This window comes from Mirounga leonina, unplaced genomic scaffold, assembly GCF_011800145.1.
Source record: "Mirounga leonina isolate KUSES-001 unplaced genomic scaffold, KU_Mleo_1.0 Mir_200, whole genome shotgun sequence".
Classification (NCBI taxonomy): domain Eukaryota; kingdom Metazoa; phylum Chordata; class Mammalia; order Carnivora; family Phocidae; genus Mirounga; species Mirounga leonina.
Genome location: NW_023270503.1, coordinates 16,400,551 through 16,421,537, shown reverse-complemented (window position 1 = coordinate 16,421,537; position 20,987 = coordinate 16,400,551). Strand labels below are relative to the sequence as shown.

The window sequence follows — 20,987 nt, the reverse complement described above, 5'->3', positions numbered from 1 at the left end:
CTTCAGGAGTCTGTCCGGAGCCCTCTTGTCCAGAAAGCTGCCTCTCCCCAGCCTGCTGCGGGCGCCGCCTCCCTGAGCCTGCCTGTCTCATAGCACGCGGCACGCTGCATGAGAACCTCGTATGACTCGTCCATTGCCTCCACTGGACTGCCACTGTCTTGAGGGCTAGGATCAGACTTCATTCATAATCCCATCCCCAGCACTTTACATCATCTCGTCCCTACTAGGGAGTCAGCCAAAGTGTGACAAATCAATCCAACCAAACAGCACTAGGTGGAAAGTTGGATTTGACTTCTTATCCCAAATATGTCAGCAATGAGCTTGGTGTTGCACACTGGGCCAACAGATAGAAAATGCAATACTGAGCCCCTTAGTCAGACCTAAGTCAATACCCTATTATGTGTATTTCACTCCAGTGAGTCCGCATAATTCTTTTTCTCAGTTTATGGGCCAGTACCTTACTCCTAAGATTTAAATATTGCCAATGACTTTCCTGCCCCACCTTGTTATCTTAGAATAGATAAAAGACATTTCAAAATCTGAAGAGCTCCTTACCTTCATCCTCCCCACAGTGGGTGACCTCTTCTGAGACCTCTTGCAAAATAGCATTCTTATTTTTCCTTTGTAATTGTGAATGTGACAAGAGTCTTCTTTATTAAATTAATTATTGCATTTATTCATTTAAGACATCTTTATTAGGAATCCGCTGTGTGCCAGTTGCTCCCATGGACCAAGATAAAAGGCACGGGAGAATCTGCCCATTAAACAGATGAGCCGGAAAATACTCAACGGTATATGTTTTAGGTCCGGATTACTGACTCAAATGTGTTTTGTAAATGCTGAAAATCTAGATATGTCCCATATAAGTAGAAATGTAGAACCAAAAGGCAACAAAATTAAGATAACTATAGCACTACCCCCAAGAAAAGTAATTAAGCCCTTTAAATAGCTCAAGCTAGGATATACATTGTGCATTGTGATGTGTAGCCTTTCATAGGGATCTGGGCAGGGTGGGGGGAGGAATACATCTATGTTGCTTACAATATGAAGGGTTTTCTTTGATCCCCCTGAAGCCCATTTGGAATTCCTGGTCCCTAAGTAAAGAATCCCCAAATGGGCATACTGAGGTTCGTGCCCTCAACAGCAGCGTTTCTGGTTGTCCACACAGAAACAGAAGCTGAGTCTGGGAATGAAAGACAGGCCTCTTTGTCTCCCTGGGAAGCTCTGGAAGGCTTATGCTTGCCTCAATGGGAAAAATCTAAAGATTGGATTTTTTGGGATCAATCAGGCACCTTGTTGAGTAATTTACAGTAGAACGTGAAAGCAAATACAGAAAGGAAGCACCCAAACAGCACATTCCCCTTGGTGAGACCAAGGGAGGAGGACTGTGGCTGACTGCTCCCAAGGTGGTCTTGGCCATTCTTATTTGTTTCTGTTCTCCCACAAATTCCTTTGGATCCTGGAGAACCACTCCTGCTCTGGAGCTGATTCGTTCCCAGGTCATCCATCCTCTCTCACCTTGGCCCCAGTGTCTCTAGCCAGAAGCGAAGCAGGACTGGGGAGGGCCAGGATAGGCTATCGTAGAGGGGAGAGGGAGGAAGATTTGGCACAGGTGAAGTTACAGAACATGAACCAGGCTCAAATTATATGCCAGCAATTTATATGAGCCTTCTGAGACTGTTTACACTGCTGTTTATTTATTTATTTTTTTTAATCATTACTTACCTTGGCCACCACAGCCCCATGTAGCTGACATGAAAATACAGAACACCTTCATGAGACTCACAGTCCCCAGCATCAGTATAATCCCCTGTTCTGCTCCATGGTTACTGCCCCCAACTCTCTCTCCCTTTTAAAACCACAACAAGGAAACCACAGTATTAGAGACAACGCTGGCCCTTAGGGAAAAGAGACAGAGGCGCCAACCAGGAGCCCCTGCCTTAGGTTCCCTCAGTAGAAGTCAAATATTGCAAATACTTTCTGCAAGCTTTTCACAGTTGGTGCTTTCTCTCACTTAAAAGACCTCCACATGGCTGCCCGTCCATTTATCCCTTTCTCCTCATATGCGCTTGGGAAGTAGACAAGACAGACAGAGGTTCAAGTCCAGACTCTGCACTGACAAGCTGTGTGGTCTTGAGCCAGTTGTTTAAAAGCTCGAGTCTCAGTTCCCTCAGCTGTCCAATGAGAAAAATATTACCTACCATGCAGGATTGTTATGAGGATTAAGTAAAATATTTAGGAGTGAAGCACAGTTCCCCAATAGATATTAATAGACGTCTTCCCAGGATCCTCTAAAGATCCCTAAGCATTAAGCTTCCTATAAACCATTATCTGTTTTTGTTTAATTCAGGATTTCCCTTTTATCTTGTATTTTTTGTCACATTTTATACATGCTATATTTTAAAAGGTAACCTATTACCTTTTTAAAAAAATAATTAGAGCAATTTTCTTAGGAAAAACTGCCAACCTCACCCTTGGCCAATAGTTCTTTCCCATCATCGAAAACACCTAGCCTTACTCCGCATCAGTGGAAAACATCCTCTACCGGACACTTGACATACCCAGAGCCACAGTTCCCTAAGGAATACTCTGGAATCCACAGCCCCTCCTTAAAATGTGCTCTCGAACAATGGAGTTTGGAGGAAGTGAAAAGGACGCTGCACACGTCTTATTGTTTCTTGGGGTCTTGCTGACAGCAAGTGTTTTCTCACTTCATCCCACGAGGAAGAGAAAGTAGCATTTTATTCAGTCAAGAACTATTCTGGGAACTATTACTCCATACAAGGCACAATGTGGGCCACTGTGGGGGATGCAGAAATGAGTCAGACACAGTGTCTTCCCTGAAAAACTTACAGGGAAGATAAATGCTCATTTCACACAATTTTTGGAATGCCTACAATGAGCATATCGTCTTGTAGGCCCTGGGAATACAGTGAGGAAAAGCAGACCAGCTCATGTAGCTCACATTTTCTTGGGTAAGCAAGTAAACTAATAAATACTTTCAGATTATGATAATATGATAAATGCTAAAAACAAAAGAACAGAGGATAATGTATAAGAGTGAGGCACAGGATGAACTTGGTAGAAATAACTTGGGAAGTTAGAGACGCAGAGAGTGCGGATGAAGGAAAATGGGGAAAATAACAGGTCAGGGAATTTCACAGACGTCGACAGGAGTCAAATCATGATTCTGTGAACTAGGGGTCTGTAAACTCTTTCTACAAAGTGTCAGGAAACATTTTAGGCTTTGTGGGCCACTGGTCTGGACTGCAACTCTTCAATTCCACCGTTGAGAAAAGATGTCAAATGATAGTGGGGTGTGTTCCAATAAACATTTATGGACACTGAGACATGAATTTCACATAATTTTCATGTTACAAAATATTTTGATTTTTTTTTCTCAGTGTAGAAACCATTCTTAGCTCCCAGGCTATACAAAAACAGGCAGTAGACTGGATTTGGCCCGCAGGTCCCACCTGCCCACTCCTGGGTATAGACTCCGTTAAGGAGTTAGGATTTTATTCCAAGTGCACTTAGGAGGTTTGAATGTCGGAGAGTACTGTGATATGATTCATGCGTTGAAGAGACTGTTGTGGTATCCGTGGATTGGTGAGGGGTGTGCAGAGAGGCAGAGAGATGAGTTAAGCTCTGAAACTGTCACAGTACCAATGTGCAACGATGGGGATGTGGACAAGAGTGACAGTAATGAAGTTAAAAGAAATGAAAAGGAGGCCAATCTGAAATACATTGTGCAGGTAGAGTTGAAAACACATGTGCATAAGTCACTGTAATATAAAATAGAGAGTATTAATGTCAGGAAGAATGACATACAGTTACTGTTGGAAATCAGAGAGAGTGAGCTCCTGTGCAAGGAGCGTGGGCCTCTCACTTGGGTAGGTTTTTAACAAGAGGAGATGGGAGAGACATCAGGCTGGAAAGACAACTTGTTTCCTGAGAGTCTGCATGGTGACTGGGAAGGAGACAGACTCGAACTCTCCAAATCTCCTGTCTTCATCTGTAAACTCCTATTAGACTGTAAGCTCCTTGAGACCAGGGACCATGTCACTTGCCTCCCTGCCACCTCGCTGGCCCACAACCTAACATGGATTCGGTGAGTATGTACTGACCTACGCTGTGCCGCAGCACGTGCCGGCTGTGTATATACACAGCTCGTGTCCTTCTGGAGCTCACAGGGTTAAAGATAATTGCCCTCATAGTGCTCCACAGGGACAGTCGTTGGTGGTCCGAGACAGAACAGGGACTTCATGTTACCTTGGGATCAGAGAAGGCTTAGTGACATTTACATTGATTGCTGAGGGAAAAGGAAGGGATAATTCATGAAATCAAAGTCGGAAAGAAGGAGGAAGAATCTTCCTGGCAAAATGAACAGTCTACGTAAGAGGAAGAAGCCTGACGTGTTTGAAGAATCGACAATCAGGGAGAAGCGAACAAGTGATGGGGCGAGGCTGGAAGATGGAAAAGGCTCAGGTCCCCCAGGGCCTTGCTGGCCAAGGCGAGGGCACGGGTCTGATCCCAGATGCAAGTGGAAGCTGTAGGTGAGTTTGGGGTTCACACAGACCTGGTTTTAATTCCCAACTCTGCCACTGGTTAAATCGGTAGAATGCCTGAACAAGGGACTTAGTCCATCTCGGAGGACTATTGTAAGGAAGAAATGATGAAATTAAAACAGTCTGGTAGATGTTCATTAAGTGTTAGTTTTCCTTTCTTGGAGCACGGGACAAATGCAGGGAGTCATGTGAAATAAGGCTCAGAAATTAGGTTAAATGCCCGGTGAAGGAGTCCTGATTTTGTAGTTCACAGGAAGCCAAACGGAACTACAAAGACTATCCCCAACCTGTCTGCATCCACACAGAAGTCACACTTGCTCCCTCTGAGCTCCTACTCCATGCTTGTACAAGAGAGAGGGGGCTGGGTGTCCAGAGATCCAGGTGGCATGGGTCCTGCCTTCAAGGGTTTTAATCACTTAAAGGGGGAAAGGAGGACCATGGGATGGTGAACTGGGCGCAGCCAGAAAGTGGAAGAACAGCCAAACAGCTAAGAGTGCCAGCCTCTGGGGGAAGATTCCGCGTCTGGCCGGAGAGTTGGAATGTGGTTGCTTTTGCCCATGTGGCTGGTTATTTTAATTCCATGGGGGCCCAGAAGGATTCAGAAAGCTGTGAACTGGCCACCTATCTTAAATCAGACAGCTGATGCTATGCCTCCCCTCTTGCACTTTAGAAACATCAAGTAGCTTGCCCGAGCTCTCCCTGCAGGCAAGAAGGGCATCTCTCTGCTGGGAGCACAACAACACAACAATCTCAGCATCCCGGGAAGCTCAGCCAGGAGAAGGGCTCTTCCCCGGTGGAAGGCTGGAGGGGCGACAGTCCTGGCCTTCAGCTCTCTGTCACTTGGATTTGAGTCCCTGCTATTGTTCAACTGTATCCACTGCAGCCTTCAAAAAGCTTTTACTTTTTTTAAATTTTATTATGTTAATCACCATACATTACATCATTAGTTTTTGATGTAGTGTTCCATGATTCATTGTTTGTGTATAACACCCAGTGCTCCATGCAGAATGTGCGCTCTTTAATACCCATCACCAGGCTAACCCATCCCCCCACCCCCTCCCTTCTAGAACCCTGTTTGTTTTTCAGAGTCCATAGTCTCTCATGGTTCCTCTCCCCCTCGATTTCCTCCCCTTCATTCTTCCCCTTCTGCTATCTTCTTTTTTTTTCTTAACATATATTGCATTATTTGTTTCAGAGGTACAGATCTGTGATTCAACAGTCTTGCACAATTCACAGCACTCACCAGAGCACATACCCTCCCCAGTGCCTATCACCCAGCCACCCCATCCTTCCCACCCCTCCCCCCACTCCAGCAACCCTCAGTTTGTTTCCTGAGGTTAAGAATTCCTCATATCAGTGAGGTCATATGATACATGTCTTTCTCTGATTGACTTATTTCACTCAACATAATACCCTCCAGTTCCAAGCACGTCATTGCAAATGGCAAAATCTCATTCCTTTTGATGGCTGCATAATATTCCATTGTACATATATACCACCTCTTCTTTATCCAATCATCTGTCGATGGACATCTTGGCTCTTTCCACAGTTTGGCTATTGTGGACATTGCTGCTATAAACATCGGGGTGCATGTACCCCTTCGGATCCCTACATTTGTATCTTTGGGGTAAATACCCAGTAGTGAAATTCCTGGGTCATATCGTAGCTCTATTTTCAACTTTTTGAGGAACCTCCATACTGTTTTCCAGAGTGGCTGCACCAGTTTGCATTCCCACCAACAGTGTAGGAGGGTTCCCCTTTCTCCATATCCCCACCAACATCTGTCATTTACTGACTTAATTTGAGCCATTCTGACTGGTATGAGGTGGTATCTCATTGAGGTTTTGATTTGGATTTCCCTATGCTGAGCGATGTTGAGCACTTTTTCATGTGTCTGTTGGCCATTTGGATGTCTTCTTTGGAAAAATGTCTGTTCATGTCTTCTGCCCATTTCTTGATTGGATCATTTCTTCTTTGGGTGTTGAGTTTGATAAGTTCTTTATAGATTTTGGATACTAGCCCTTTATCTGATATGTCATTTGCAAATCTCTTCTACTCTGTCGGTTGTCTTTTGGTTTTGTGGACTGTTTCTTTTGCTGTGCAAAAGCTTTTTATCTTGATGAAGTCCCAATAGTTCATTTTTGCCCTTGCTTCCCTTGCCTTTGGCGATGTTTCTAGGAAGAAGCTGCTGCAGCTGAGATCAAAGATGTTGCCGCCTGTGTTCTCCTTTAGGATTTTGACTGACTCCTGTCTCACATTGAGGTCTTTCAACCATTTGGAGTCTATTTGTGTGTCTGGTGTAAGGAAATGGTCCAGTTTCATTCTTCTGCATGTGGCTGTCCTATTTTCCCAACACCATTTGTTGAAGAGACTGTCTTTTTTCCATTGGACATTCTTTCCTGCTTTGTCGAAGATTAGTTGACCATAGAGTTGAGGGTCCATTTCTGGGCTCTCTATTCTGTTCCACTGATCTATGTGTCTGTTTTTGTGCCAGTACCATACTGTCCTGATGATGACAGCTTTGTAATAGAGCTGGAAGTCCGGAATTGTGATGCCGCCAGCTTTGCTTTTCTTTTTCAACATTCCTCTGGCTATTCGGGGTCTTTTCTGGTTCCATACAAATTTTAGGATTATTTGTTCCATTTCTTTGAAAAAAGTTGATGGTATTTTGATAGGTATTGCATTGAATATGTAGATTGCTCTAGGTAGCACTGACATCTTCACAATATTTGTTCTTCCAATCCATGAGCATGGTCGCTTTTCCATTTCTTTGTGTCTTCCTCAATTTCTTTCATGAGTATTTTATAGTTTTCTGAGTACAGATTCTTTGCCTCTTTGGTTAGATTTATTCCTAGGTATCTTATGGTTTTGGGTGCAATTGTAAATGGGATCGACTCCTTAATTTCTCTTTCTTCTGTCTTGTTGTTGGTGTATAGGAATGCCACTGATTTCTGTGCATTGATTTTATATCCTGCCACTTTACTGAATTCCTGTATGAGTTCTAGCAGTTTTGGGGTGGAGTCTTTGGGGTTTTCCACATAAAGTATCATATCATCTGCAAAGAGTGAGAGTTTCACTTCTTCTTTGCTGATTTGGATGCCTTTGATTTCTTCTTCTTGTCTGTTTGCTGTGGCTAGGACTTCTAGTACTATGTTGAATAGCAGTGGTGATAGTGGACATCCCTGCCGCGTTCCTGACCTTAGGGGGAAAGCTCTGTTTTTCCCCATTGAGAATGATATTCGCTGTAGGTTTTTCATAGATGGCTTTTATGATTTTGAGGTATGTACCTTCTATCCCTATACTCTGAAGAGTTTTGATCAAGAAAGGATGCTGTACTTTGTCAGATGCTTTTTCTAAGCATGTATTGAGTGGATCATATGGTTCTTGTTCTTTCTTTTATTAATGTATTGTATCACATTGATTGATTTGCAGATGTTGAACCAATCTTGCAGCCCAGGGATAAATCCCACTTGGTCGTGGTGAATAATCCTTTTAATCCACTGTTGGATCCTATTGGCTAGTATTTTGGTGAGAATTTTTGCATCCATGTTCATCAGGGATATTGGTCTGTAATTCTCCTTTTGGATGGGGTCTTTGTCTGGTTTGGGGATCAAGGTAATGGTGGCTTCATAAAACGAGTTTGGAAGTTTTCCTTCCATTTCTATTTTTTGGAACAGTTTCAGAAGAATAGGTATTAATTCTTCTTGAAATGTTTGGTAGAATTCCCCTGGGAAGCCATCTGGCCCTGGGCTTTTGTTTGTTGGGAGATTTTTGATGACTGCTTCAATTTCCTTAGTGGTTATAGGTTTGTTCAGGTTTTCTATTTCTTCCTGGTTCAGTTTTGGTAGTTGCTACATCTCTAGGAATGCCTCCATTTCTTCCAGGTTATCTAATTTGCTGGCATAGAGTTGCTCATAATATGTTCTTATAATTGGTTGTATTTCTTTAGTGTTGGTTGTGATCTCTCCTCCTTCATTCATGATTTTATTTATTTGGGTCATTTTTCTTTCTGATAAGTCTGGCCAGGGGTTTATCAATCTTACTAATTCTTTCAAAGAACCAGCTCCTAGTTTCGTTGATCTGTTCTACTGTTCTTTTGGTTTCTATTTCATTGATTTCTGCTCTGATCTTTATTATTTGTCTTCTCCTGCTGGGTTTAGGCTTTATTTGCTGTTCTCTCTCTAGCTCCTTTCAGTGTAGGGTTAGGTTGTGTATTTGAGAACTCTCTTGTCTCTTGAGAAAGGCTTGTATTGCTATATACTTTCCTCTTAGGACTGCCTTTGCTGCATCCCAAAGATTTTGAACAGTTGTGTTTTCAATTTCACTTGTTTCCATGAATTTTTTTAATTCTTCTTTAATTTCCTGGTTGACCCATTCATTCTTTAGTAGGATGCTCTTTAGCCTCCATGTATTTGAGTTCTTTCCAACTTTCCTCTTGTGATTGAGTTCTAGTTTCAAAGCATTGTGGTCTGAAAATAGGCAGGGAATGATCCCAATCTTTTGGTACCAGTTGAGACCTGATTTGTGACCTAGGATGTGATCTATTCTGGAGAATGTTCCATGGGCACTAGAGAAGAATGTGTATTCTGTTGCTTTGGGATGGAATGTTCTGAATATATCTGTGAAGTCCATTTGGTCCCGTGTGTCATTTACAGTCTTTATTTCCTTGTTGATCTTTTGCTTAGATGATCTGTCCATTTCAGTGAGGGGGGTGTTAAAGTCCCCCACCATTATTGTATCATTGTCAATGTGTTTCTTTGCTTTTGTTATTAATTGCCTTATATAATTGGCTGCTCCCATGTTAGGGGCATAGGTATTTACAATTGTTAGATCTTCTTGTTGGATAGACCCTTTAAGTAGGTATAGTGTCCTTCCTCATCTCTTATTACAGTCTTTGGTTTAAAATCTAATTTGTCTGATATAAGGATTGCCACCCCAGCTTTCTTTTGGTGTCCATTAGCATGGTAAATGGTTTTCCACCCCCTCACTTTCAATCTGGGGGTGTCTTTGGGTCTAAAATGAGTCTCTTGCAGACAGCATATCGATGGGTCTTGTTTTTTAATCCAGTCTGATAGCCTGTGTCTTTTGATTGGGGCATTTAGCCCATTTACATTCAGGGTAACTACTGAAAGATAGGAATTTAGTGCCATTTTCTGTAAAGTGACTGTTACTGTATATTGTCTGTGTTCCTTTCTGGTCTATGTTACTTTTAGGCTCTCTCTTTGCTTAGAGGACCCCTTTCAATATTTCTTGTAGGGCTGGTTTTTGTTTGCAAATTCCTTTAGTTTTTGTTTGTCTGGAAGCTTTTTATCTCTCCTTCTATTTTCAATGACAGCCTAGCTGGATATAGTATTCTTGGCTGCGTATTTTTCTCATTTAGTGCTCTGAGTATATCATGCCAGTCCTTTCTGGCCTGCCAGGTCTCTGTGGATAGGTCTGTTGCCAAACTAATGTTTCTACCATTGTAAGTTACAGATCTCTTCTCCAGAGCTGCTTTCAGGATTTTCTCTTTGTCTCTGAGACTCGTAAATTTTACTATTAGATGTCGGGGTGTTGACCTATTTTATTGGTTTTGAGAGGGGTTCTCTGTGCCTCCTGGATTTTGAAGGCTGTTTCCTTCCCAAATTAGGGAAGTTCTCTGCTATAATTTGCTCCAATATACCTTCTGCCCCTCTCTCTCTTTCTTCTTCTTCTGGGATCCCAATTATTCTAATATTGTTTTGTCTTATGGTATCACTTATCTCTCGAATTCTGCCCTCATGATCAAGTAGTTGTTTATATCTCTTTTTCTCAGCTTCTTTATTTTCCATCATTTGGTCGTCTGTATCACTAATTCTCTCTTCTGCCTCATTTATCCTAGCAGTTAGAGCCTCCATTTTTTATTGCACCTCATTAACAGCCTTTTTGATTTCGACTTGGTTAGATTTTAGTTCTTTTATTTCTCCAGAAAGGGTTTCTCTAATATCTTCCATGCTTTTTTCAAGCCCAGCTAGTATCTTTAAAATCATCATTCTGAGCTCTAGTTCCGACATCTTACTAATGTCTATATTGATTAGGTCCCTGGCAGCCGGTACTGCCTCTTGTTCTTTTGTTGAGGTGATTTTTTCCATCTTATCATTTTGTCCAGAGGAGAATAGATGAATGAGAGAACAAAATGCTAATGGTAACAATGACTCCAGAAAAATATACATTAAACAAATCAGAAGAGACCTGAAACCGGGGGAAAAGAAAGGGAAAGAAAGAAAAAAAAGAAAAAGATAAAAACAAACAAAAAACCAGAATATTATCAAATATGATTAGGCTGATGCATAGGTCAGTGCCACACACTAGATTTTGGGCATATGTTGGTCTGTTAGAAGAAAGTGCCTCCCAAATTTTTAAAGGAAAACATATATGTACAAAAATAAGGGTAAATACTATGAAGAGATGGAATATGACTGTAAAGGTGAAAATTATAAAAGATTTTATAAAAGGAATTGATAAGAAGTTGGTTGGGAAAAAAAAGAAGAGGATTAAAAAACAAAAACAGGCGAGAATGTGATCAGGCAGGAGACTAGAACAAAGTGATACACTAGAGATTTAGGGTATATTTTGGTCTGTTAGAAGAAACTGTATCCCAAAATTTTAAAGAGAGAACAACTCATATATATATACCAAAAATAAGGGAACCTACTATGAAGGGATAAAATATGACTCTAAAAATGAAAAATAAGAAAGATTTTTTTAAAAAGGGATTGATAAGATGTTGGTTGAAAAAGTGAAAAAGAAAAATTAAAAAGGAAGAAAAAGTAAGTTAAAAAAATTAACTTTGAAAGACTAAAGAATCATGGTAAAAAAGCCATGGATTCTATGTGCGGTATTCCCCTAGCGCTAGAGTTCCACCATTCTCATTGATCGGTAAACTTGGTCTTGGCTGGCTGTTCTCGCTGATCTTCTGGGGTGGGGCCTGTTGCCGTGGTTTCCAAATGTCTCTGCCGGAGGCGGAATTGCCCCGCCCTTGCCCCCTCCCGGCTAAGTAATCTGCTCGGGTTTGCTCTCCGGGGCTTTTGTTCCCTGCGAGCTTTCCATACAGCTTTGGAGGCGGAGAGTGAAAATGGCGGCCTCCCAATCTCCGCCCCGGAGGAGCCAAGAACTCGGGGCCCCGCTCCTCAGTGAGCCCCCAGAGAAAAGCCGTCAGTCACTCCCGTCTCCGGTCTCCGGCCGCACTCCGTGCTCACCGGGCCTGCGACCGCGCGCCTCTATCTCCGGCACCCGACCCCGGGTGGAGTCTCCAAACCCAGCAGATCCCTGCGGTGCACTCCCGCGCGGCTCCTCCCGGGGGAGGAAGGTGAGTCTCCCCGGATCTGCCGCTTGTTGGGTCCCTGCTGGAGGAGCCGGGCCCGACTGGGCCGCGGATCACGGTTTATGGCCACCCCGAGCTGAGAGCCCGCGCCTGGCCTCCGCCTCTGCAGCCGGCTTCCCTGCTCCGTTACCTGGGAGCGCTGCCACACTCAGGCACCCCCGGTCTTTCTGTGACCCCCGAGGGTCCTGAGACCACACTGTCCCGGAGGGTTCCACCCCCCGCTTAGCCACCAAAGTGACGTCCCTCGGCGGAGCAGACTTTTAAAAGTTCCGATTTTGTGCTCTGTGGTTCTATCACTTGCCAGAAGCGGCCGACGGAGGCCCCTCCCCCCACCGTCTATCCTCCCAAGTATCACCTGGGATTCACTTCTCTGCACATCCTACCTTCCAGAAAGTGGTCGCTTTTCTGTTCAGAGAGTTGTTGCTATTCTTTTCTTCGATCTCCTGTTGAGTTTGTAGGTGTTCAGAATGGTTTGATCCCTATCTAGCTGAGTTCCTGGGACCAGACGAAATTTAGGTCTCCTACTCCTCCGCCATCTTGCTCCTCCCCCCAAAAAGCTTATACTTCTTTAATGAACAAAAATTTATTATCTGGACAGTTTCTATTAAAAAGTAGTCTCAAACAAGTGAAATCTATCTGGACATCCTATAACTCAAGGATTTGGCAGTGTTCCAGGGAGAAAGGAAGAGTCAAAAGTCTCTGAATTAATGACCCGTGTGCCCATTTTCAGTCTATAGTGTCTCAAAAGCACCCATACATAGAGCCCAGAGAATCACAAAATAAAATATAGTATTAATGTATAATAATAAAACACAATAAAGAATATACTAATAATGAAGCCCCGATAATCTGGTTTAGGAACGGAGCTCTTTCACGCCATCGGAAGTACTGGACTGGTTTGTCTTGTTCTACCTGCCGTCAACATGCAGGTTTCTGCTGGGCAGCCCCTGACTCTGCCATCCTGGTTGCAGCCAAGGCCATGGATGCCCGCCCCACTGGCTGTGTGCTGTGCCAGTTTGTGGGCCAGCACTGGCTTGGGCCGGAAGAACTGATGCAGGAAGCCTGGGCACCTGCACTGCCCATGGCCTGGGGCCTGGCCACCAGGCAGGCCTCCCAGATGGTGACTGCGTGGTAACTGAACTTCTGCCCCAGAGCCCCTCGCTGTGCCACTCCTGCCTCCTTAAGGGGTTTTGTACCTCATTCTTGCCTCCTGGTAACAGAATGTTACCTAAATTATGCCTAAGACATCTGGTGCCCCGACACTATATCCTGCTGGTCAGGATACATCCAGCCTTAGAGTCTTTCTGAGCAATCACTTAGCACGCATTCAGCGGTATGATGGTAAATGTTTAACAACTGGCTCTCGGTGGGGGGTGGGGGTGTGTGTGCATGCGCGTGGGTGTGCATGTGTGTATACTTACACCTAAGACTATTACAACTTTTACTGAGAGGATATGTAGCACACAATTTTCAAATCATAATAAAATACACAATGCTCTTTTTTCTAAGTTTCTTACAACCTGTTGATTCACCCAAAATGCTTTCGTTTATTTTTATCAAACTCTTGAATCTGTAAGCTAACCTGTAGCTGCAGTTAATGGGTGAGTATAGTTGCCATTTAAGTGCTGGTGGATGTTTTCATTTACTTTAAGAAAGTAAAACAAGGAGAAACAACAAAGGCTAATGGTGGAACTCCACTCATTCATGAATGGCATAAAGCAACTGCTTTGTCTAATCAAGTAATAATTTTTGAGTACTGGAAGAATATTTCCTCAGGTTTTTTTGTGCTATTCACAATGAAACAGCCAGAGAAACTTTCAACCTGCATTATTGACATTTTCTTGATCACTTTCTTAAGTCTGGACCAGTGATGAGCACATTTCTCCTGTTAAGGGCCAGAGAGGAAATATATTAGGCTTTGTGGGTCACATATGGTCTCTGTCACATATTCTTCTGTGTGTGTTTCACAGTCCTTTAGAAATGTAAAAACTAAAACCATCCTCAGTTCCTGGGCCACACAAAACCAGACTTAGGCTGGATTTAGCTCATGGAACTATAATTTGCCAATACCTGACCTACACAGTTCACAAAATTAAAAAAAAAAAAAATCAAGACCTGATTTCTGATTTTTATGGTGTAAATATTCCAACCTTGGCCAATTTCAAGCTACCAATGTAATGTCACTGAAATGACTGGGAAGAGATGTGCACTGGTGCACCATTATGTATTATTTCCACTATTCAGATACCACAGATATCAATAACCTTGAGAGCATAAATAATAGCAAAATGCAGTGAAATAGGGAGCAATGAGTTTTAAATATTTACTGTCTTTAATATAATTTAACTTTGAATTCATATAATTTAATTTCTCATGATGGCTGTGCTTAAACACTAGCTTGCAAAATTCCTGAAATTTTAACAGTCCGTTCTTGCAAGCTATCTGGGTCAACCCCAGCATCCTGCTGCATTTATCCCATTCAAACATGGTTGAGGGCCAAGCCCTGACATGCTCCGTCTCCCTATCTGTGCCACCTCTCAAAGCCACCCTATCACACTACCTCGTCTTCAATGTGCCATGATGAGTGAATTTTGCACTCTGTGATAAATCCGTGACCTTCCCAACTCTTAGTTTAACATTCTAGGAAAACCAGGAGGTGAATCTACCAAGGAAAGATATCCTATAAATGTAAAGAGAAAAGTGATTTCTACATGACCTGGGGCTTGGGGGTTACTTCTGCTTCCAGTAATCCTAATGGTGCCAATGATTCAGACTTTCTGAGCCCAAAACTGCAGAAATTACTGAAGGCAGTTTTGTTTGTTTGGAGGCGCCCGGGGTTAAGTGTCCAGAGAAGTAAATGAGAGGTGAAGCTCCGAGAAAAGGTGAGGGCTGGCAGCACCTGGGCCCCTGGAAAAGTGGGATTCATTCAACAAACATTTCACGCTAGGCTTGGAAAGAGTTAAAAACTATTAATAATAGTAAGAATCATATAAATGATAACACCTTTCATTTAGAAAGCCAAGGGGATCAAGAGAAAGAATAAATTTAGATACAAGCCATAATAGGAGGGAAATAAAAATGCAAATAGATCAGACCATGGTTACGTGTAGTACTTATGTACTTTTCAAAACCCTGAATTTTAGACAGCTCTGCTTCTGGTCAGTATCTGTGCATCACTGTCATTCAGCAGGCAAAACTATGACAGTACACAACGTATAGGGATGTGTTATTTTTGTGGTTACAAAATCTGACCATAAATATATGAATATAAGCTCTCTGATTCCAACTTTGCTTTTAATCTTCTAGAAGTAGTGGGTGCAGGAAGGCTTTACTAGTGTCAAAAAAAAAAAAAAAAAAAGCCTTTTGCCCTTAATTTAAATCATTGTTTTTCTAGGGAAATTTAATTTGGGGGAAAAAAAATGTTTTTCTAATTAACTGGAAGACTGTGTGCTATGCAAACAATAAAGATTCTTGTTTGAAAGTAATGCATGCCCCTGCTCCTAGGACTACCAAGGGAATTTAAAATAAAAAATGCAAGCAGCTCCAACCTCGTATTTTGCCAGAGCTAAACAGAATTCCCAGATCCAGAGTTTTCACGTCAGTTCCCAATTTAAAACCCACAAGTGTTGAGCGGGTTCAAGCTTCGGCAAGACACATCTTCTCATCTCTAGAAATGACTGTATTTGATCTCTTTCTGGGTTTCTCGGCACGTCCCTCACTCCCTCTTTCTTCCTCTTGTGCTATGGTTGGCCTCAGAGGTTAGAAACTACACAATTAGATGGATCGGGGAGGCTTTCATAATGCTCTGGTGCTGGGCTGGGCAGTCTAGCCAAATTCCGTTCATTAGCTAAGGCGCCGGGGTGAGTGTGGCCAGTAAGAATGCCGTTTTGGTTCCATTGAAGTGCTGATAGGGAACAGGAAATAAACTTTTATTTTTTGGTTCCTGAGCGGCAGTATGGACAAGTGAAGAGTCTGGGACGCTGGGAATCTGGAGACCAGGAATTAATCTCCATCTCAACCACTTACTGGGCAGCTCAAGCAACTTCTGTTCTCTTTCTGGTTGTCTTTTTTTCTATTCTGACACTGTTTTCTTATTCTTTATGTACCAGGGTCAAATTTCTGTCTACCTTAGACGTGAAGCATTCCAAAGTCAAGAATCAAGTAATCAGTTCACGCACCAGTTACTGAGCACCCCCCCCCATGCTGTGCTACATGCCAAGACAGGTGCTTCGTAAACTGGTATTAATGCAACATGCTCCCTGATCCCAAAAAGCTTACAGAAGACAGAGGAGGCAGATCTCTTAGAAAATGAATACAAAACAATAAAGCAAGTGCAGTGTGAGAGATGTATTGAAGTCGCTATGGGAAAACTGACAAAAGAGCTTCCCTTGGAAAGCCAGGGAAAGCTGTGGAAAGGAAGGGACTTGGAACCACTCCTGTTTGAATGAAGGGGAAGATAATTTGGGGGAAGAGGAGAGCATACCAAAAGAGAAAAAACAGCAAAAATGATGGGTCTGAGGTCAAGTGACATAGGTTAAAAGCGGAGGGTTTGAGCGGGGTGTGGGCAAGAAGCAAGAGTATACCTCTTACAGTATGCTTCTCCTGACGTGTGCACAGGATAAAGCAGCTCTGGGCTTTGAGGGAGAACCTGGGTAACAGCAGGTTTTCGATGTTTTTTATCAATTAAGTAGAAACTAATTAGACACTGATGCAATGTTCTCTCTCTTTTTTAAGGATTTTATTTATTTAAAGAGAGAGAGCATGGGCACCTGGGTGGCTCAGTTGGTTAAGCGACTGCCTTCGGCTCAGGTCATGATCCTGGAGTCCCTGGATCGAGTCCCACATCAGGCTCCCTGCTCAGCGGGGCATCTGCTTCTCCCTCTGACCCTCCCCCCTCTCATACTCTATCTCATTCTCTCTCTCAAATAAATAAATAAAATCTTTAAAAAAATAAAAAAAAAATAGAGAGAGCATGAGTGGGGAGGGGCAGAGGGAAAGGGAGAGAGAGAATCTTAATCAGGCTCCACGCTCAGCGTGGGAGCCCGACACGGGGCTCGATCCCAGGACCCTGAGATCATGACCTGAGCTGAAATCAAGAGTCGGACGCTTGACTGAGCCACCCAGGTGCCCCTGTAATGTTATCTCTTTGTGCCTTTATTTCTGCAGGGTCTTTACCGTTCAAGAAACTAGCCTGAAAACTTAAGAGAGTTTCTGGCCAAAGCAAGGCATATTATTCACAGAGCTCATACCGTGAGGCTGGAAATGTACCTGCACTGTAGACTTTGTCCTGCTTATGCATCCTAACACTTCAGTCCTGAATTTTCTACTCTTGCACTGATTCTGTGACTTTTCTCCTTACCTTATAGACTTCAGGTGACAAGGCTAGACCTTCAGGAGCTCTTCTTAAGCTTTCAGCATGTGGTTTTTATAGCTACCATCCAGTAAATAGAGGTGTTCAGCTAGAACTTTCCTTCCCAAATGACTCTACTTGCTAAAGCTTAGATAAAAATGAAATATTTGTTAAAATAATAAAGTGTCATATTTAAAATATTCATAGTTATTTGATATAAATATAGTGAATCACAGCTTGAGCCAGAGCCAAATTCTAAGAAATACTAACACCTACGTTTTGTCTGGTACCTTTCTTGCTAATGTTCAACTGCTATGAGCCATTGCATGATTAAACCCTACTTCGATTTCCCAGACCTAAGTAGAAACAGTTGCCCTGATCTTTATCTTAAAATTATAAGTCTTATACAGTTTTAAACTTCATATACATGGCTCCAGTCCTTCAGGGATTTAGAGCAGGCTTATAAGTGATTTTCTCATGGCTTTAATATTAAGTCTTTAAACTACCTACACATAACTTTCCAGAGAGACCATGCTAAGTTGCCTTCTTAGAATTCCCAGTGGGCTCTCAAAGTGATTCCTGCTCACTCTGTTTCCCTCCCTCATTTTTTAAATGACCAGAAGCTCCTTTCTTCATGTCAAGAAAGAGTCCACCAACCCGATGAAGTACATAGAAGAAAAAGATTGTTGGTTGCCCCGGAACAGATTGTCCATTCCAACAAGGAGGATTTTTTTCCTTCCATGTGAATCTTCTTTCATGTTATGAGATCTAATTAGACTAAATGCTTAAAACTTTCTATTAACTTCCAAAGCAGAACCGTATCTCCTTACAAAGCTATTTCTGTTTGTTTTTTGTTTTGTTTTTCAAGAAGACAGGTCCTCTTTTCCACCTGAAACATGTTTTGTAAAAACATATTTCAATAGAACATGAACAGTTGTTACTCAAAAATAAATCATTTCTTTTAAATTTTAAAGACTGTATCTTCGAGGAACTTGTCATTAATCCCTTGGAGGTAATCCCATGAATCCCTAGCTCTTCTTTTAGGAAGTTAGCCCCGAATCCTTAGCCTGGAATCAGAAAACCGTGACTCTCACCCTTCTGCTTGGAGCTCCTCCACATCAGTCAATGATGCATGTCTCAGGGGCAACCAGGGATATTTCTGTTTCCAGAATTTTCCTGTATTCCTTGCTTTTTCTAGATATACTTGCAGATTTGCTACTGATTTTCATTTTGTTTTGTTTGTGATAATGTCTTCAATGATTTCCTTTTTTTTCTTTAGCTAGATATATGCAAATTAAGTCCAAGTTGACTTTGAGAGTTGTGGCTTCTTCAGAGCTAGTAGCTCATAAGCATAATAAAATATTATGGAAAAAAATGCATACATAGATACACATTAATATATATATTAAGTCTTTTAGAATATATATTTGTAAGGAAGTGTAGGCCTAATTTGAGATTTAACATATAATCTTAATCATTTGATTCTAATTACATTTTACAACATGCCTGAGAGCTTCAAAGGGCAAGGGACTGGAGAAGAAGATTCACAGGAAGAAAAATATCTCTCCCTGTTGGAAAAACCAGTGTACTCTAGGCATGTGTGTATGTGTGTGTATCCATGCATATAATCAAATTGTATATAAAATATTTAGGAAGCACATTCTATGCACCAAGCACACAAATCCATGTACTAGAGAAGAAGGGAAAGGTATTTCACCTATTCTCAAATTTGTCACAATCTAACAAGAGAAAGAGATACATATAATAAAGCATAATATATGTGTAATAAATCTTATTTTCATATGAATTAAGGGCTTTGGGAGCACAGAAACAGGTGTATTTAATTATTCCTGTGGAATTTAGAGTTAACTTTGCTAGATCTTAATGGATTAGCAGAGTTTCACAAGCAGCAGTTGGAAGATCAGCAAAAGACATAGAGGCAGAAAAGTACACAGAATAACCAGGTAACAGGGACTTACAGAGCAAGGACTTTGCTGTGAGACATGGTAGGAGATGAAGATAGTAGAGTAAAGCTGGGACCAGATTATGAAGGTCCTTGAATGCCTTGTTAACTTTTCATTTTATTTTATTTTGGGTTTTTAAATTTTTTTAAAGATATTTATTTATTTGAGAGAGAGAGAGAGAGAGAATGAGCAGGCGGGAGGGGCAGAGGGAGAGAGAGAGGCACAGACTCCCTGCTGAGCAGGGAGCGCGACGCAGGGCTCGATCCCAGGACCCTGAGATCACGACCTGAGCCAAAGGCAGATGCTTAACCCACTGAGGCACCCAGGGCCCCAACATTTCATTTTATTTTGAAAGCAACTGGACACTATGAAAAGACTTTAAGCAGAGAAATGAAATAATGAGATCTACATTTTTTAAATATAACTCAGGCTGGTAAGAGCAGATTGTGTATAAGGATAAGAAGATGAACAGAAAAATCAATTAGGAGAGTTGATCAGTTAATCAATTAAGCCTATACCTCCTTGCAAAAAAAAAAAAAAATCAATTGCAGATGGATGCACATGATTATAAAGTCCTGCCCTAGAATAAGTTCAGTGTGAGGGGGAGAGAGAAACTTCTGGGAGACATTTTAAAGCAGAACCTACTGGGTTTAGTGATCAACTGATCATGAAGAATTGGGGAAAAAGAGGAGGCAAGGATGCTCTGAGATTTGCGGTTGGGTGATTAAGTATATGGCAATGCCATGAGCTGAAACTGAGAAAACAAGAGGAGACACCTATTTTGGCAAAGAGAAGGTACTAGCGGACGCTCACGTGCAGATCTGCCGGAGGAAGTCAGAGTCCTGAGAGAGGCTGGACCTAGAATTCCAGTTTTGAGAGCCATCGCTGGCGCCAGAAGTGTGAATAAGGTCACTGCCTGGGACAAGCATATGAAGCGAGAAAAGAGCCAAAACCAAACCCCCAAGAACATCACAGCAAAGGGAGAAGGAAATTTCAGAGGAACCAGGGAGAGCCCAGGAAAAGGGGTCAGGAGAAAGGAAGAAAGGGTGCAACCAAAACTGAGGGGAAAGAAGGCTTTAAAACATCAGGGAGGCCAGAGTGGCTGGCTTTCCCAGGAAGAGGCTGTTGCAGACCATCAGAGCACCAGGCACTTTAGGAAAGCAATTTCTATAGAATGAGGAGAACAAGCTAGATTCCTAGGAACATACAGAGGAGGGGCCGAGGGGCAGCACCCACATCAGAGGGATGTGTGACTCCAGAGAAGCAGCAGGCCTCAGGGATGGTTCGGCTTAATTTTGAAGTACTGAAGTGTCATAGGGAACATAACTTAAATCTTAAAACCTATAGCTTGTCGTCATGAGGGTTAGATGTGCAGGCCTTGTCTTCTATGTGCCTAAGCTCCTGCTTCAATCAGATTGCCCTAAACTCTGCCATGGGTAAACTGTCACTTAAGACACTCCATACTGATGAGGCACAATTTATCTTTCCTGACCACAATTTTTTCAACCAAGGGAAAATGTTATGAAAGAACATGGCCTCACAGTAAAATGGGGCGTTAGAATTTGGGTGTTAGGTTGAACTGTGAATGAACACTCACTTTAGGGATGTCAGGTGTGGGGGGAGCACTGACACAAACCCCAAATCCTGAGGCTGAAGAGAAGCGAATAAAAAGCTTGGAAGACAAGACCAGGGAGGAGGAGGAGAGCCTGGGGGGCAGCATGTGGGACACTACAAGAAGAGAATGCTTCCAGAAGAAGAAGGTG

General features: G+C 42.4%; 1 protein-coding gene across 1 annotated transcript in view; it reads left to right on the top strand.

Moving 5' to 3' along the window:
* ANKFN1 (ankyrin repeat and fibronectin type III domain containing 1) overlaps positions 1-20,987 on the top strand; it is a 156,141-nt gene that overhangs the window by 63,657 nt on the left and 71,497 nt on the right. The window lies entirely within an intron of this gene.